This window comes from Zootoca vivipara, chromosome 1, assembly GCF_965207765.1.
Source record: "Zootoca vivipara chromosome 1, rZooViv2.hap1.1, whole genome shotgun sequence".
In the NCBI taxonomy this organism is placed as follows: Eukaryota; Metazoa; Chordata; class Lepidosauria; order Squamata; family Lacertidae; genus Zootoca; species Zootoca vivipara.
Window position 1 is genome coordinate 27,940,239 of NC_142582.1, and position 18,852 is coordinate 27,959,090.

Sequence of the window (18,852 nt, forward strand, 5' to 3'; positions counted from 1 at the left end):
TGCCCATACCTGTTGGGGCTGAAGGGAGTTTGGAGTCTGGAAGGTACCCCATTGGCTACCCCTTCCTCGGGGCAATCAGCCTATGAAACAGGGAACCTGTGGAAATGGCCAAGTGAAACGGAAGCGTGGTGCCTACGAAAACTATATTTACCCTGAAATTACAGGGGGAAAGGCAGGCTTCTATCTAAATAAAGAAATTGCCCACGGCTCTCCCATAATCGAAGAGAGCTGGCACTACCCAGTAGGTAAATAATATCCATTTTAAACCTGTTTATAAGGCTGCAGTAAGATATCATAATGAAAGAGCTGTCACAGCCTATTGTGTCCCACTTTCCGCGGCGTGAGTTTGTTTTTAAACTATGCCGAAATGGAAAGTAAATCATGAAATGCCTCATTAAAGTAACATTATCTTGCCACAATAAATCCAGCAAAGCACAGGATTTAAAGAGTTTTGGCATGCTGTTGTGGCAGCATGTGCTAAGGCTAAGTCAAGTTAGCGGTAGATTAGAAGGGGCTTTTCATATGAAAATGTTTGAAATGGATGTGTAATGTACTTTAAGGCCTACCTTGCTTTGAAGGAGAAGGGTTCTACAGTTGGAAGGAATGCGCCAGATTGTTTCCTCTTCTCCACCTGTAGCCAATGCCCTATAGCAGTGTTTCTCAACCAGTGTGCCTCCAGATTTTTTGGGACTACAACTCCCATCATCCCTAGCTAGCAAGACCAGTGGTCAGGAATGATGGGAGTTGTAGTCCCAAAACATCTGGAGGCACACTGGTTGAGAAACACTGCCCTATAGGGACGTTCTGTTGAATCATTGCTTGCGAGTTCCAGAACCGTAATCACCAGGTCCATTTTCACAAAGCCATGTCACAGGAAAGCAGGCACCTGAGATGTGCTTCTAAGAAACGTCCTTATACCAACACAACCATTTGGTCCATGTTGAGCAAAAGGGGAAGGTATCTGCTGACGGACCCTATAACCACAAAATCCAGCATCCACTCCACTGGCTCTTCTGAACTATTCAATGTCACTTAATCTGCCTGAACCCTTAACTTACCGACAGCCTGGTAACTGTGGAGTGAAAGTGTGGCACAGAGCTCATCAAAGGCACCTGTGATTATTTATTACAAGATTAGGTAACGGTAAAGGGACCCCTGACCATTAGGTCCAGTCGTGAGTTGCGGTGCTCATCTCGTGTTATTGGCCAAGGGAGCCGGCATACAGCTTCCAGGTCATGTGGCCAGCATGACAAAGCTGCTTCTGGTGAACCAGAGCAGCGCACGGAAATGCCATTTACCTTCCCGCTTGGAGAGGTACCTATTTATCTACTTGCACTTTGATGTGCTTTTGAACTGCTAGGTTGGCAGGAGCTGGCCCCCGAGCAATGGGAGCTCACCCCGTTGCAGGGATTCGAACCGCCGACCTTCTGATCGGCAAGTCCTAGGCTCTGTGGTTTAACCCACAGCGCCACCTGCGTTTATTATTTATTTATTACAATATTACATGATTATAAAGTGCCCAAGCTTGGCTGGTTACTTTAAAGCAGGCATAGGCAAACTCGGCTCTCCAGATCTTTTTGGACTACAACTCCCATCATCCGTCTGTTAACTATGGATGGTGGGAGTTGTAGTCCCAAACCATCTGGAGGGCCAAGTTTGCCTGTGCCTGCTTTAAAGTCTTACCGTGTTTTAAATGAGTATGCATTTTGTTAAACTGTTGCATCACTTTAAATACCAACAGCTTTTATTTAACTATTAATGTTCTACCGAGGTAGTTTTGAGGAAAGAATTAATTACCCATTTAAAACACTTAGCCAAATCACCCTTGTCTTCTATCCACCCCAATTAAGCCCCAACAACTGAGGACTCTGTGGAAGTCTCTATACCTTCTATACCTTGTTCTTTTGCATACTAAGAATTCTGACTCACAGCAAAGGCCCCACATGACAGTTAAACTAACTTTCACCTGACCAAAGAGGAACCTTCCCACATCAAATGTCTTCTAATCAATGTACGTTACAGAATAAAAATGTTGTAACTCATTACACCATACCCATCAAAACTTAACCCAAATAAACAAGACTTGTACATGGTCCATCTAGCTTGATATTGTCTATGCAACGGTGGCCCAATCACGAGGCAAGGTGAGGCAACTGTTTCAGGTGGCACATCCACAGGGGCAGCAGATCCTGATGTAGGTCATTATTCCCCCCTTGGTCCTGTTGTAGATCTTCACTCACCCCTTCTTCCCTGGTGCCATTTTATGGTTCACATCGGGGGCCAAAATGTATTGGGCCGGCCCTGCCTCTACCACTAGGGTAGATGTCCCCAACAAGGTGTTCCCCAGCATAGGAACCACAGTGACTTGGACACCCCACTCGGCACCCGCCATATAACTGATGGTTGTGGATTTTTGCGGGGCTGTCTGATGGGGAGATTGCCTAGCTTGGTGAGGAATGGCACACTTTGTTTTGTCTGTGGTTCATTTGGTTGTGTGAGAAGTGTTTTGCCTATTGTTTGGTAGAGCATTCCAGGCTTCTTCTATGAAATGGGTGCTTTGTGATGTCTGTGACAGGTTTTCTTTGAATTTCTAAAGGGGGTTCTGAGCCCCAAAAGGTTGGTGATCCCTAGTCTGCATTGACTGGTAGCCCCCCTGAGGGTTCCCACACAAGAGACTTGCCCAACCCTCCCTGGGGAATGCCAGGGTCCTTGTGCATGCAGAGCCATGTTCTTGACTGCTAATCTCTGGCTCTTCTTTCACTTGCAAGTGGCTGGCAGTGAACAAGGATAGAAGGAGGGCAGGAAGCCAGACTGACAGATGGCTTTGCATGGGGAAGCCAGGATATCATCTTTGGCAAGGATTCCACCTTCAGGAATTCTTTATGTGAAGGTTAGCCGTAATCCCTCTGAGAAACAGACTTTCAAAAACTTTCAAAAATAACAAAATAGATTCCAAATCAATGCCTCTCGCCTATGTCACTCCACCGATGTCCTTACAGGGAATGGAAGGGTGGTGTGTGTGTGTGTGTGTGTGTGTGTGTGTGTGTGTGTGTGTGTGTGTCGCAATGACTAGAAAGATAAGAGACGAATTAAAGCAAGAGAGGAACAGAAAAAATATTCTGGGGCTTAAATAATGGTAAAACTAATGAAATCAATTCATCATGCAAACATTCAAGCAAGTTTTCAAAAAATTTACTAGCTGGTCAAATGTACTGATCCAATTAGAATCACAGTCTTAAATAGAAAGGCGTGCAGGCTGTTTCAAGAAAGAAACCTTTATATGTTTTGTCTAGGAACCATGAACCAGAGTAACTTAGTTTTCCAGGCAAGTAAATAGTGAGAGATATTCTGCTCCTTTGTGAGTTGGCAACCCTGAGCAACTAATCACACAGAACTATAGCTCTGTAAGGGGGCTAGGGGGTCTCTGAAAAACTCTCAGCTCCTTTAACAAACTACAGCTCCCAAAATTCTTTGGGCAAAGCCATGACCTTCAAAGTGGTATAACAGCACTTCAAAATGTGTAGTGTGGCTGTGGTTCTGAACACGGACAGGGGAGGTTGGTAAAGATGAGTGAAGGGCCTGGAAGGGTTGGAAGACTTGGGTATGTTTAGCCTGGGTAAGAGCTGCAGGCCAGAAAAGGCAGCTATATAAAGATGTATTGTTAAACTGTCCTGCATTCCCTCTACTTCTAGTTGCCTGCCTGGAATTGTCTGGCTCCTAATAAGGGCAGTAGCGGTTGTGGAATAAGAAGATGAGCACCCTTTATATTTCCAGCAAATATAACTTTAAATCATCCAGGGCAGTGGGAGACAAGACAGCACCAGCTTCTCTTCCAGTTTGTGAGAGTATAGGATGTATGGCCACATGTGAACTAGACATTTAAAGCTCATCATTTCCACCAAATAAACCTGGGACCTGTCGTTTGTTAAGGGTGGAGGGGAGTGTAGATCAGTGCTGTGTAAACTACAGTTCCCATGGTTCGGGGAGGGGGCATATGTCTTAAAGGTATGGTGAAGATGTGACAGGATGTTCAAGCCTCAGTCTCCTCTCACCATGGCTGGAGAACTGCACTGAGACATTTGGAGAAGTGCAGATTTCAAAAGACGACTCTGTTTTGGTTCATGTGTTGTGTCCAGAAAGGAGGATTAAGTCAATTTGCCCTGAAATGTGAATGGAACTATATTGCTCTCCTAACCCTAATCACCAGCTTTCTCATAATGATGTGGGTGGGGTGGTTTTCAATCTAGAGCAGGCACCCCCAAACTTCGACCCTCCAGATGTTTTGATCCTGCAATTCCCATCATCCCTGACCACTGGTCCTGTTAGCTAGGGATCATGGGAGTTGTAGGGCAAAACATCTGGAGGGCCGCAGTTTGGGGATGCCTGATCTAGAGGAAGCTATTGCTATTAAATATCCCATTGAATTTCAGAGGAGGGAGATTATCTGCTCCAGGCCCAGGGCTGATGTAAAGCTGCACTGTCAACAGAGGTGTGGTTGTGTAGCACAGGTGTGCTCCTCCCCTCTGCCACGCCTTTCCACACCTACCTTTTAAGACATTCCACTGGTGTATCTTCACCAGCAGAACTGATGTTTTCTTAGTGTTCCTTGGGCATTTCCACCAGCAGATCTGTCACGCCAGTGGGATATCGCTCATACCTCCAGTGTTGCAGAGCTTCCACAAAAGAGGAAGGGCCATTAGCTCAGTGGCGGAACATAGAATTGTGGAGTCGGAAGGGACCTTTGGGGGCATCTAGTCCAACCCCTTGTAATGCTGGAATCTCAGCTAAAGCATCCTTGATAGGTGGCCATCATTTTCGCACGCTGAAGACCCCACATTCAATCCCCATCAGATGCTTGGGGTGACATTTGTCTGAAACAGTCCATGGGGACAAATCCTGTGCTGGATGGACCCAGGTTTGGATTCAGTATAAAGCAGGCTTCCTATGTTCCTATATATAGGCTCCCATCCAATATAGGATTGCACCCTCAATTAGCCTGATTATTTTGGCTATTTTTGAAAAGAGAGCCAGATATAATCTCAGGGAAATGATTCAATTTTTGAAAACCCTTTTTAATTCTATGTAATTACAAAGAGATTAATTGCAACCGCCGAGACCTTTCCTAATTAGCAAGTCTCCCTCTTTCTTCCTCTCTCCCTCCCAAAGTCATTGTTGAACAATGAATGGGAGGGAAAGCTATGATGGGGGGGGGGGAGGAGAGAGAGAGAGAGAGATCCATGATTGGCTGCTTACAGAGATCGGAGCACATTTGCAAACAACTTCTGTACATCCACATTATGTGAGACTTCAACCCTTCATTTGTCTGTTGTATTTTCCACTGGGTATTTCCTGCTCCTTAATGAATGGCTGAGGTTGACTATGCCTTCAGCGGCTCTTAACGGTTGATTCAGCAAGCTGGGACCAACTCAAACTGCTTCCAACACCATCATCAAAAAGATGGCCAGCAGTTCCCCTAGCGAACCTCTGGCTGCTGCTTTGGGACAATCAAGAAGGAAGGATTTCCTTACTGTGGAGACGGGGAACCTTTGACTCTCCAAATGCTGTTGAACTCCAACTCCCATCAGCCCCAGCCAGCATGGACTGTGGTCACAGGTGGTCAGAATTGTCGTCCAATAATTTGGAGGGCCACAGGTTCCCCCATCTCTGGTGTGCTATTGGGAGGCACGGATGGATTCAAGGAAGTACCTTGATTAGCACTGGCAAAGAAGGACCTGTCATCCAGTGCTGACTGAGTATCCTGACTCCACTGCCACCTACTGGTTAGATCAGAAATTCCTCTCTTCCATCCAATTGCTGAACAGCCACATGCATTTAATTACCCACCACGGCAAGCAAGTTTGGCCCCTACGGCAACATTGCCTTCAGTTGTAGCACTTTGCTTTCCCCTCCAGGAATGAATGGCGGCTTATTGATTGATTGAGAAATTAATACGCCACTCTTTGTCAATTGGCCACAGGGCGGTTTACATAATAAACAAACTAAAGTCCACACATAATGTAATGGCAATACAATACAATACAATGGTCATATAAATACAATTCATATTTAGTGGTCTCACAATAATGAGCCAGCAACCATATTCATGACTCAACCCCTGCAGAATATAATATATTATCTACCCAGCTCAGGTGCAACTATAAAAGACAATGCATATTTAACATGAGCAGCAGTAAAACAGTAATAAGATCGAAATCACTGATGGTAAAGGGATGCCATGAGGTGATGGGGGGCTAAGCCTAATTTTCTGCTCCTGGTAGCTTGCCACAACCACTAAGAACCGTACACTCCCATCTTTGGTTCTGTTTCATGGTCATGCTGTGGTCCCCCAAATGTTGCAGGGCTCCAACTCCCATAATCGATACCCTTTTAAAATGTGGCTCTTTTCTGGGGAGGGGGGGGTTTATAGGGTTGTTGTTTTTTATTCTAATTTTATATGTTGTGATCTTTTCTATCAACCGCCATGAGACCTCTGGGTATAGGGTGGTATATAAATAAATAAATCATCACCATCATCATCTCTGACCACTGAGCATGCTAGCCTGGGCTGACAGGAATTTGAGTCTAACAACATCTAGAAGGTGACAAGTTTAACATTCCTGGAGCAGATCATGTGTGTTGGCAACATGCTCTGGTGCTGGGGTAGCAAACCTGTGGTGCTCCAGATATTGGTGGACTCGTGCTCTCTGCATCCTCACTGCAATTATAGTAAGGCAGACTTTCCTGGGAATAAGCCCCATTGAACTCAATAGGCAACTTCCCATCATCACTGCTATTCTAGGACACACCTGTTGAATTTCTGCCTGGTGTGCAAATGTTAGAGGCACTGATCTACTGCCAGAAAGAAAGGGTCAATGTAATAGAGACTGAAAAAGAACTTGTTTGTTCCCCTTTTATATATCAAAGCGTGGAGAGTTATTTCCAGTCAAAATAGATTTAGCCTTTTGTTCAATTAGCTGGAGCTCTGCTTGGCTGCTTCACATCTAGTAGAACTGTGTAGTGCATTTTTACAGACCTCCAAGTAATCAAGCAGAATAATTTATTTATTTATTTATTTATTTATTTATTTGCACACTTCATATGCAAGAAAGCAGAATATGTACATTTAGGAACCAGGAAGGTTTGCTAATGAGAAACATGTTTCTTCTTCTTCTTCTTCTTCTTCTTCTTCTTCTTCTTCTTCTTCTTCTTCTTCTTTCTCAGAAAAGGGATTTTTCAAATAAATATTTCTCTGAACTGTGGCCGGGCTTTTACTAGGTGAACATTTTACCCATCTTCTGCCTCCCCACCCCCAAACAAAACCCCACTTTAATTTGGAACAGCTGCAATTGTGCATTTGCCTCCAGCCCATAATCCTGACAGCATCTGACATAATCTGTATGAATGGCCAGATCAGAAGCCACCTATGTTTAACTGAACTCTCTGACTTACATTCTCTTCCCCCTCAATATGCCGTCTCTAGTTCTGACAAAAGTTGACAGTTTAGACGTATCTCTCTTGTGCAGTTCCTTGGACTCTTGACCCAAAACTGGAATTGAGTGTAATGTTATTGATTGATTGATTGATTTAGAAAGTTATAGAGGGATAGAGCACATCTTTTGCATGCAAAAGATCCCATATGGCCTGATTCCGTATTAGGTAGCTTAATAATAATAATAATAATAATAATAATAATAATAATAATAATGTTTATTTGTATGTTTTTATGTTTCCCTCCTCCAGAATGGAGGTGCCCCAAGTAGCTTACATAATGGCTATAAAACAACCACCATGTCAGTCACCTTATATAGGTAAAAAGGTAAAGGACCCCTGGACGGTTAAGTCCAGTCAAAGGTGACTCTGGGGTTGCGGTGCTCATCTAGCTTTCAGGCCAAGGGAGCCGGCATTTGTCCACAGACAGCTTTCCGGGTCATGTGGCCAGCATGACTAAACCACTTCCATCACAGGACACTGTGATGGAAACCAGAGCGCACGGAAACGCCATTTACCTTCCTGCCACAGCGGTACCTATTTATCTACTTGCAGTGGTGTGCTTTCGAACTGCTAGGCTGCCAGGAGCTGGGACAGAGCAACAGGAGCTTACTCCGTCATGGGGATTCAAACTGCCAACCTTCCGACCAACAAGCCCAAGAGGCTCAGTGGTTTAGACCACAGCGCTACCCGCATCAGTTGCCTTATATATCCATAGGTAGATATGAAACAAATAAGCAGAATAAAGAGCAAGGGAGAAACAAAACCTTTAAAACGAAACTACAGCCACGCAGCAGCCAGCACTAAATGGTAGAAAAGAAATCTACACAACAGACCCATTAAAGGCTTGGTGAGGCATCCTCAAGTGGTGATCGACTGATCTTCAGGTGAAGCAAAGAGGGAGACAACTGACCCTCCTGGAGCAAGAACATCCATCAACTGCATGCCTCAGTGGAAAAGATCATTTACAGCAGCCTTTCCCAGCCTTAGTGCCCTCCTGATGTTTGGACTACAAATCTCAGCATTCTTGAACATTGCCAGTGCTGGCTGGGGCTAGTGGGGGTTCCAATCCAAAATATATGGAGGGTGGTTGGTGGGGGAAGGCTGCTTACAATACAATCCTATCCACCTGCCCCCCAAAAAACATTCCATAAAGTTCAGTGGGCTTACTCCCAGGAAAGTAGGCATAGGCTTGAAGCATGTCTCCTAAGATCACCATGCAGTCAACTAAAACCAGGTTGGGGCAATTTTTTGTTTTGGTAATTTCGCCATATAGTCCCATCTATTAGGAGCTAAACAACTGGCATTTTAAAATGTGCATTCATAGACATGCATTACTTTATTCCATTTAGCCATACCTGTTTTGTCTCCTGAGACAAGTTGCAATTCCACTTTTCTCTCTCAGCTCTCGCTCTTGCTCTCTCTTCACAAATATATTGGCATAATTCTGGCAGAAAATGATCACACATATGCAGGCATTCATTTCGTCTCTTGATTCCTTTCCTCATTTTCTGTGTGATGCTTTGCTTCTCTTGTACCATTTTGAATATTTCCAGCCAGTGTATGTATTGCAGCTCATGAAATGGCAGAGAAAACTGAAAAACTGTCCAGTCTTGGCATTTTCAGCTTTGTTACACTTAGAGATAAATCATGTACCTACTTACTTGGCGGTAGCCCTGTGGAGATTAACGGCATATGCCGCATAGCCTGTAAAGGTTTCCCATCCCTGCTCTAAAGTGCTACATATAATCACTAAAAATTCTTGCTAAATTATTATCCTGAGCTAAGCAGTCATTTTGTCTGGGCAGATAGTCGCTCCATCTGCACTATTATGCATTTAAAGCACTATGAAATCACTTTAAACAGTCATGGCTTCCTCCAAAGAATCCTGGGAACTGTAGTTTGTTATGGGTGCTGAGAGACATTAGGAGGCCTCTATTCAATTTACAGAGTGGTGTACCAATCAACCCCCTCTTCACAGGGAACTCTGGAAATTGTAGATCTGTAAGGGGAGAAAGGGTCTTCTAACCATGGGCAGACTTTGGTCTTTCATATTTCAGCAGTGCCCTTTGCAAGGCCACAATTTGGCACGCACGCACATACACACCCTGTATTCCATTCTGCTCACTTCACTATGTCATAGTTGTGATGCCCTTCAACGCCCCCTAGTCTTGGCACCCAGTGCAGCAGAACCGATCACACTGCCCTAAACCCACCTCTACTCCTAATGACTACAGTTCCCAGGATCCCCCGGGGAAGCCATGGCTATTTAAAGTGGTATGATACTGCTTTAAATGTGTAGTACAGATGGGGTCGTAGTGAGATATGGTAGGAGTGACTGAAGATGTTCAAGCAGTCTGAAATGCCATGAGAACAAAACCAAGCAGAGGTCTTCAGGCCATTTCCAAACTACTGGTTACATAGTATGCTCCCCCCCCAAAAAAACATCCTCCAGGGGAGTTAGTTTTCTTTTCCCAGTGGGCTCCTTCCTCTGCTATCAAATGTACCAGGGAGCCCTGGGAGTAAATGAAATGAATCAGCCCCACCTTGGGTGATAGGCAGAATGCTTATTTGATGCAGAGTTTGGGAGGAGAAGGGGGAATGTCAAGGGGAAGGGGTCCTATTTAATCATTGTAAGCCAAGTTCCCTAATAAATATCCAGCCACATCAAATATATATTTGTCGCTCTTTCTTTTCTTGCCACCCCCACCACCTTCACCTCTCCTCCCCCTTTAAGTACTGCACCACCAGGATATAAAGGCAGATATAATACATTTCAACCCGCAAGCTATTTTTAGTTGCTCCCTGGCAATGAATCTTTAAAGAGATCTCAGAGATCTGTCTGCAGTCAGTTTAATAGGGGAGCTTGTGACATTCCCCCTTGTCACCATGCTAAGGAAGGCATTTCAATCCCATGAAGAACTACATCAAAAACAGATATCCCCTTGTTGGTACATGCGGTGAATAATCCGCACAGAGGTCCCAGGAGCTCTGGATTGAATTAAGGCTGAATCCATGGTTAGTACCTGTGCAAAAATCGGTCTCCAGTTTCTCAGGAGTTCCACCCCACCCTGCTTTCTCAGTAAAAGGGGCTTCCATTTTTCTGTCTCATTCTCAGGGCACTTGAGAGTTCCTTTCACATTTTGGTTGGTGTGGGTTTTGAGCTTCCCTTTCCTTTGTGGTAAACATTTCTCCAGCACACTGCAGCCTCCCTGGCTGCCCATTATGAGGGGCAGCTTGATTGAAGGGCAGGCACCTGGGAAGGCTGCAGAATGCAGAGGATTGGTATAAATGATACACAGGGCTTTTTTCAGTGAACTCACCAGAACTCAGTTCCGCCCCCCCTCAGGTGGGCACCTTTGCCATCATAAGAGAACAAGGGAGGCATTCATGGTGAGTTCCAGTACTTCTTTTTCTAGAAAAACAGCATTGATGATATCTGTGTTGACCACCTCAAAACTTGGGGAAGCACATAAAAAAACATTGTACCCCACCCATGAGATTTCCCCAAAACATTTCTCTCTGCATCCTCCTCTTCTTATACAATTTCTTTTCTCATTAACTAATTGAGAATGGTTGTGAGAATATCACAGGATAAATTGTCAGCACAACACTCGTTCTATCCAGTAGTAAACAATGTGGGTATGGCTGCATTCAAAGGAATCCTACATCTTAAGACTACATTTTTCTAGTAGCTTGCATCACAGTATTGATCAAGGCACTCATTTATTCCCATTTTCCAGTGCCATTATTGTTTACAGTGCAGTTCTGTGCTTTCATGAAAATATGGAACAGCTACTCTCACAAAATTTCATAACAGGAATCACTATCTGAGTGGTGCAAATTGGTGGTTTTAAGATTCTCTCCTTCTCTCTCTCTCTTTCTCTCTCTCTCTCTCTCTCGATACTAATGTCCACTTGGGGGCTCTCTTTCATATTCTCTTGAGCAGGGGGCCCTTGACTCCCTCTGCCCCAAGTCCTGCCCCAATGGCACCACTGCCAGTGATTACCAACATTTTTAGGCCCATGGACACATTTACAAAGCAGAGGAACATTTGTAGGCAGGGCAACCCAAGCACACCCTGCAACCTGTTCTATTGATTACAACAAAAGGCTTCTTTTAAACCTAATTTCTTTTTTTTTTCTTTTTTTTAATTTTTATTGCAAAAAGATTCAATTTATACATGTATGTTTTGAGTGAGGGTACAATCTTAATACAAAGTCCGACGATTGCAAGAGCCGAGAACAGAAAAGGTGGTGAAAAAGAAAAAGAAAAAAAAAGAAAGGTTTAAAAAAAGAAAAAAGAAAAAAAAAGAAGAATGGAAAATTGAAATACACACATTCAAAATACAGAATATCAATTACAGTTCAATAAAAATAAACATTACTCCCAACCCTCACTTGCCCTCCCCCCTCCCCACCCGTCCACCGTTCCCTCCCTCCCCTAATTCATCCATATTTCCCTGTCGTGTCTGTTGTTCCGTGATCTTTACTATTTAAATGTCATACAGTTTAATTAAAAAAAAAATTATCTTTTAGTCAAATCATTTTGTCATTATTTATCATTAAAGTTTATATTCTCTTCTTTCTCGATGTCCTTGTTAAGTAAGGAGTGGGATAGGAAGGTGGGCCTGATAACTACTTCTTATATTTAATTTTGTTTTATTCCTTGAACTTCCTGCCTTTCCCCTGTGCATTTAATCATCTTAACTTTGAACGTACGCAACACAGTACATTTATCTATATCAAGTATCCAATTCGTTCTTATTTCTTAATGCACCAATAATTTACTATCTGAGATTTATTTTTCTTCCCGCCCTTTTTAGATTTCAATCCAATATTAGTACAGGTGATAATCCTTTACAATATTTTTCCACATATATCTTATATTTGTCCCACTTTGCAGCTAGGTTTTGTTTTGATTTACCTCGTATGTTGTTAGTCAAAATGGCCATCTCCGCCAACTCCTGTAGTTTACACTGCCAATCCCAAATTGTGGGGAGATCTGTTTCTTTCCAACTTTTAGCGACCAGAATCCTGGCCGCTGCAGTTGCATATAGAAATAGTTCCTTTGATGGATTAGGTATATCTTTCCCTATTATGCTTAGTAGTAGCATCTCTGGTCTTTTTTGAAATGCTATTCCTAGCATTTTTTTTATTTCCTCGTAAACTAGTCCCCAAAATCTTTTTATTTTCTCACATGTCCACCACATGTGATATAGGTCACCCCTACTCCCCCCACACCTCCAGCACAGACTTGATAAATTTTTATAGATCTTAGAGAGTCTGGAGGGAGTAAGGTACCACCGGTGTTGCATCTTTAACATGTTTTCCCTGATGGCATAGCTCGCGGTAAAGTTTATTTCCACTTTCCAAAGCTGTTCCCACTCTTCCATCAGAATGGGTCGACCAATATCCTGGGCCCATCTTATCATATTAACCTTGGTTGCTTCATCCATTACACCAATTTCTAATAAAAGTCTATACATTTTCGATACTGTTTTTATCTTATTATTTATCAACTCACTCTCTAATCTTGTTGGTTTTTCATCAAATCCTATTTCTTTGTCTTTTTTATACAAATCGTAAGTTTGATGATATTCCAACCATGTTGTAAAGTGGGTTTTCACTTCTTCGTATTTTTTCATTTTCATTTGGCCCTCAGAAGCTGTCAACAAAGTGTTATATGTCGCCCAGTCTCTTTTCATGTTTGTCCTTTTTACCGCGAGCGCTTCTAAAGGGGACGTCCATTTTGGTATCTTAGGTTCCAGGAACCTCTTATATTTCTCCCATACTTTGAACAACGAGTGTCTAATTATATGATTTGTAAAGCCCCCATGAGATTGTTTTTTGCCATACACTAGGTAGGCGTGCCATCCAAAGCGAGTATCATGCCCTTCGAGATCTAGTAGGGCCGAATTATCTAAAAGCAACCATTCCCTTAGCCAGGCCATACAAGCGGCCTCATAATACGTTTTAAGGTCCGGTAGGCCAAATCCGCCCCTTTCCTTAATATCTATTAAAACTTTGTGTTTTATTCTAGGCCTCTTTCCAGCCCAAACGAATTTCGATATCTCTTTTTGCCATTTCTCTATACATTCCAATTTTCGTATAATAGGTATCGTTTGGAATAGAAAGAGGAACCTAGGTAAGATGTTTAGTTTTACTGTCGCTATCCGGCCCAGAAAAGACAATTGAAGTCTGGTCCACACTTCCATATCTCTTTTGATCTCTCCCCAGACTTTTGTATAGTTGTTCTCGAAAAGATTTATATTTTTTGAAGTGATCCAGATCCCGAGGTATTTAATTTTTGTATGTATTTTTAATTTTGTGGCTTTCTCCAAATCCTGTTGTTCTACACTTGTTAAGTTTTTTGTTAATAAATTTGTTTTGTTTATATTTAGTTTAAAGCCCGAGACTTTCCCAAATTCGTCAATAACTTCAATCGCTCTGATTAAGCTTTCTTTCGGTTGTTCTGTAAATATGATAAGGTCATCTGCAAATGATCTTAATTTGTACTTATTTCCCCCTAACTGGACACCTTTGATATTTTCTTCCGCTCTGATTTTGTTACACAGCACTTCCAATACTAGTATAAAAATCAGAGGAGACAGCGGACAACCTTGCCTCACCCCCTTCTGAATTTCACATTCTTGTGCTATTGAGCCATTAATCAGAATTTTTGCTCGTTGATTTGTGTAAATGGCTTTTACACTATTTCTATATCGTGTCCCGAAGTCCATTTGGTGCAGAATACTATCCATAAATTTCCACGAGACCATGTCAAATGCCTTTTCCGCATCGACTGCCATTATGGCAGCCGGTTTATCGATGCGTAAATCTAGGTATTCCAAAATATTTATTAATATCCTTGTATTATTTTGAATGTGTCTACCTGGCAAGAAACCTGCCTGGTCCCCGTGGATGATATCTTTAAGGACCTTCTTTGTTCGATCTGCCAAAATAGTGGCGTATAATTTATAATCGTTGTTCAAAAGAGCGATAGGTCTATAATTTGTTATTTCCTGTTTGTCTTTCCCTTGTTTGGGTATGATCGTAATATAGGAGTCTCTCCAAGAGTTGGGCATCTCTCCCTGGGTCTGAATACTGTTCATGATTTTCTGTAATGGTTCTATAAGTACCTCTTCGAGTTTTTTATAATATAATCCCGAGAGGCCATCTGGTCCTGGCGACTTTCCAATTTTAACTTTTTTAATAGCGCTTTGAATCTCGTATATTGTGATAGGGGCATTTAACATTTCTCTTTGCTCATCTTTAAGCCCTGGGAGGCCATTTTTCTCTAGGTATTCTTTTATCTCCTCTGAGGTTTCTTTTCCTTCTTTGTATAATGCTTGATAATATTCCCCGAACTTGCTTTCAATTTCTTTTGGATCTAATACTATTTTACCATCTATTCTCAATTTATTTATTAATTTTTCACTTTCCTTTTTCTTTAGCTGCCAAGCTAAGACTCTCCCTGGTTTATTTGCAGATTCGAAATTTCTTTGCTTCATTAGTTTTAACTTCCATTCTATTTCTTCGGAGATTAGCATTGAATATTGTGATTGTAATATTTTAAGATTTCTTTTAATTTCCTCTTTTCCTGGGTTATTGTATAATTCTTTCTCAGCTTCTCTAATTTTTCGTATCACTTCTTCCTTTATTTTATCTTTTTGCTTCTTTTGAATCGAATTTTGCTGTATAAAGAACCCTCTGAGAACTGCTTTACTGGCGTCCCATATGGTTTTTGTGTCCATTCCTTCTGTATTATTTATTATTTGTGTCCATTCCTTCTGTGTCTCCAGGAAACTCATGTTGCTAAAAAACACATGAGAATCCTATCCAATAAAACTCTGGGAACAGACTTTATATCCTCGGATGAAAGGAAAAAAAGAGGGGTGGTCATATATGCCAAACCTTATTTGGAACCTAAACTAATATACAAAGATACACAAGGTAGAGTAATTGTAATTGAAATAACGATACAAGGGGAGAGAATAATTGTAATTGGCATATATGCACCAAATGAAAAAAAACATGAATTTTATAAAAATCTGGAGGGTAAGTTAATAGAATATGTGGGAGAAAAAGTGATTCTATTAGGTGACCAAAACGGAGTTGTAGCACCGGAATTGGACAGATCAGGGAAAATTTCTAAGAAATACAAGCAAATTAAACTACCATCTACCTTTTTTAGGCTGATAGAAATACTAAATTTAGAGGATGCATGGAGACACCAAAACCCACTTAAAAAAGAGTTCACATATTTTTCTTACCCAAAAAATTCGGCGGGAAGAATAGACGCAATTTGGTTATCAAAAGATTTGACATTAAAAATAGCTAAAGCAGAAATCCAACCCAAAACATTGTCCGACCATAATGCAGTTATGGTTCTATTACAATGGAGTAGGAGAAGAATAAGATGGAGGCTGAATGAGTCTCTCTTAAAAGATGAGACTATAGTAGAAAAAGCAAAGGGGACCTTAAAAGAATACTTTTAAACCTAATTTCAAGAGGGAGCGGCATGGGAGGAGACCCTTCGGGTGCAAAGGAAGGCCTCTGCAGGCAAAGGTGCACCCTTGGGTGTCATGTTTGTGCCCCCGAGTTAGGTAATCTTGAGACTTTAAGCATAACAGTCTTATCCCTTACCACCGTCACCATCTGGACTTAATGGTCTTACAGTGCTCTCCTCTTTAGTTGGCAAAGGGTAGTATTTTGCTTACCGCACATGGTCTTATGGGGATCTCTCTATTTAGAAATTAATGTTTAACTTTGCTTATGTCAAGATGTGGTAAGTCAGCCCTGTTGTGTTTGCCTCCTCCCTCATTCTCCTTACCCCAGTGGTACCATTGTCTGTGCCTGGTAAATAGGGGACATGGAGCTTATGATAACATGCTTTGAGATCCTCAGAAGAGCTTAACCTGCCTATCCCAGTATAATAAATGCATTGGATAAAAACATGCTTGGTTACGGCTGGATCTGAGAGATGAATTCTAAACATGTGTTTTATGCATAAAGCTTAAAAGTTCCAGATATTTTAGAAAGCATGAAAACTGATCCGTGAATTTGCGAAGCTGGTGTATTTATTTCAGACCATATTTAATCTCATTACTTAACTGGTTTAAGAGTTGCGTGGATAATTGCCTTACAGGGGTAAAGTGTCTATCAAAATCAGAAAGAACAAACAGCAGCTACAGATAGACCTAATCAGTTTTTGCACTAATTGCTTTCTTTCATGTTCGTGTTCCTAAATGGAGGTGATTGGGCATTGGTATGCATATTCCTACTCATTAGCCTTGAAAATTTTGAGGATCTCTAGGTTGTTTTGGTTTTTAAAAGGATTATAAGAAAACATTGCAAAAACAATGGGCTTCATTTCACCAGAATTTCATGCAGAATTCTTTTCACAAATTAAATGGTTGGAGGTGTGTGGTTCCCTCAGATCTAATGCAGGAGTGGGGAACCTCAGACCCAGAACCAATTGCAGCCCTTCAGACATCTCTAGCCAACCCTCATCACTCTCACTAGGCCACACCTGCTTTCCAAGCCACACCCTTCACCATTATTGCTTCATGTCCATCATGCTCAACTGCTTTTGTCTGTCAGAGAAGTGTCTTTGCCTCTTGCTTGTCTGCAAGGACAGGTGTGTTTGCATGCATTGTTAAAAACCTCTGGCTTTTGCTGGCATGTAGCCCACTGTACAAAAGTAAGGGTCACGCCCAATGATTGGCCGTTTTTGCCTCTGGGAACACCTAGCCCTGGCATGCAACCCCCAAAAGGTTCCTTACAAGGGAACACAGCCCCCCCCAAAAAAATCAGATTCCAAGCCCTGCTCTAATAGAAGGAAGCCCATTCATGGATATTGTTGTGGTCGGGTTCACATTAGCATTTAAAAATAAAATAAAATAATTGCTAGTTGAACCTAACACAATCTCAATTTTAAAATGGCTATCCATGCATTGAACCTATTTGATAAATGGTTTAAAATGAGAACGGATGAACTACTTCAGGTTTCCCGCATAACATCTGAGAGTGCTCAAAAGAAATGGGAAGCAAAAACTAAGATTGCATATTTTTAGGAACTCGCTCAGGCAACACAACAACACAAAAGCCGTCCTTGATATTGCAAAGAGGGTCAACCAGGGGTGGGAGGGAGCCTGCTTCACCACCAGACAGCCAAGCTGACTGTTAGAAGAGCAGACAGATGCTGCGAGAGAAGACCAAAGGCCCGTTTAGTCCAGATGTCCATGAAAAGCTCACAAGCAGGAGCACAATGCCGCTTTCCATAGTGTAGTCATTGATAGACTCAACCTCCTTGATTTCCCTTCATCCTGTTGGCTACTGTGAGAACATCCTGGTGGGCTGGATGAGCCTTTGGACTAATCCAGCAGCACTCTTCTTATATTTAAAGCCATCCAGTTGGGCAGCCAACACTTTATATTGTGGTGGTGAGCTCCCTAGTTTAACTATGTGCTGTGTGAAGTACTTATTTCCCACCTGGCAAGCTGGCTACAAATCTTGACAGTTTTGCACATGCTCAGAACCATTATTCCTTGTTCTGGAATTCATTTGCTGATTTCACAAGCCATGACTTCTTGAGATTTTGGAGGTAAAACTGCACTGAATTGAAAACAAATCCAATACTTTTCTCCTCCCTCAGAAAATAACCTAGATTACTTGGCATTTTAATAATGGATTTGATATGGTGCCAACTGGGAAATTACAAAGTTGGAGGTGTATTAATGAAGAAAGTCTAATGGGTAGAGAGGGAGCTCTCCGGAAAAGAAAACATAGCAGTTCGGTGGAAGATAGAAAGAAAGTTGTGAGCGATAAAGTTGTTAGTGGAGTTTTTGCAAGGCTCAGCCTTGGGAACCACTCCAATCAATATTAATCAACAGCCTTGATGGTAAAAATGAAAGTGTGATAATGAAATCTGATGATGATACCAAATTGGGGACCATGTTCAATACTAGGGAGGACTGGAAAGCCAAACACAATGATCTAAAGGATTTTCATAATCTAGTGTAGTAGAAATGAGTTGCAATGTTCGTGCATTACACTATTAATAATATCCTGTTTGTAGTTTTTTGTTGTGGGTTTATCAATAGGAGATGGTGGACAAGGAGGAATGTCTAGGCCTAAATGGGAAAGCACAGTGGGCTTTTAAAAATTGGTGCATTCTTATTTTTATTATTTAAACTTCTGAGGATGTTTTCATACGGTACATCCGTTCTGCAGAATTAAGTTGGTTTGGGGCTATAGCCGCATAACACAGCAGGAAAATAATATAGAATATCATGTGTGGGGTGTAATATCAGACCCTCCAAGTGTCGCTATTTTCCAGGGATGTCCCTGATTTAGAGAA

The 18,852-nt window shown here is 42.0% G+C and overlaps 1 protein-coding gene across 3 annotated transcripts in view; it reads left to right on the forward strand.

Moving 5' to 3' along the window:
* Nucleotides 1–18,852, forward strand: part of KCNH7 (potassium voltage-gated channel subfamily H member 7) — a 257,068-nt gene that overhangs the window by 129,639 nt on the left and 108,577 nt on the right. The window lies entirely within an intron of this gene.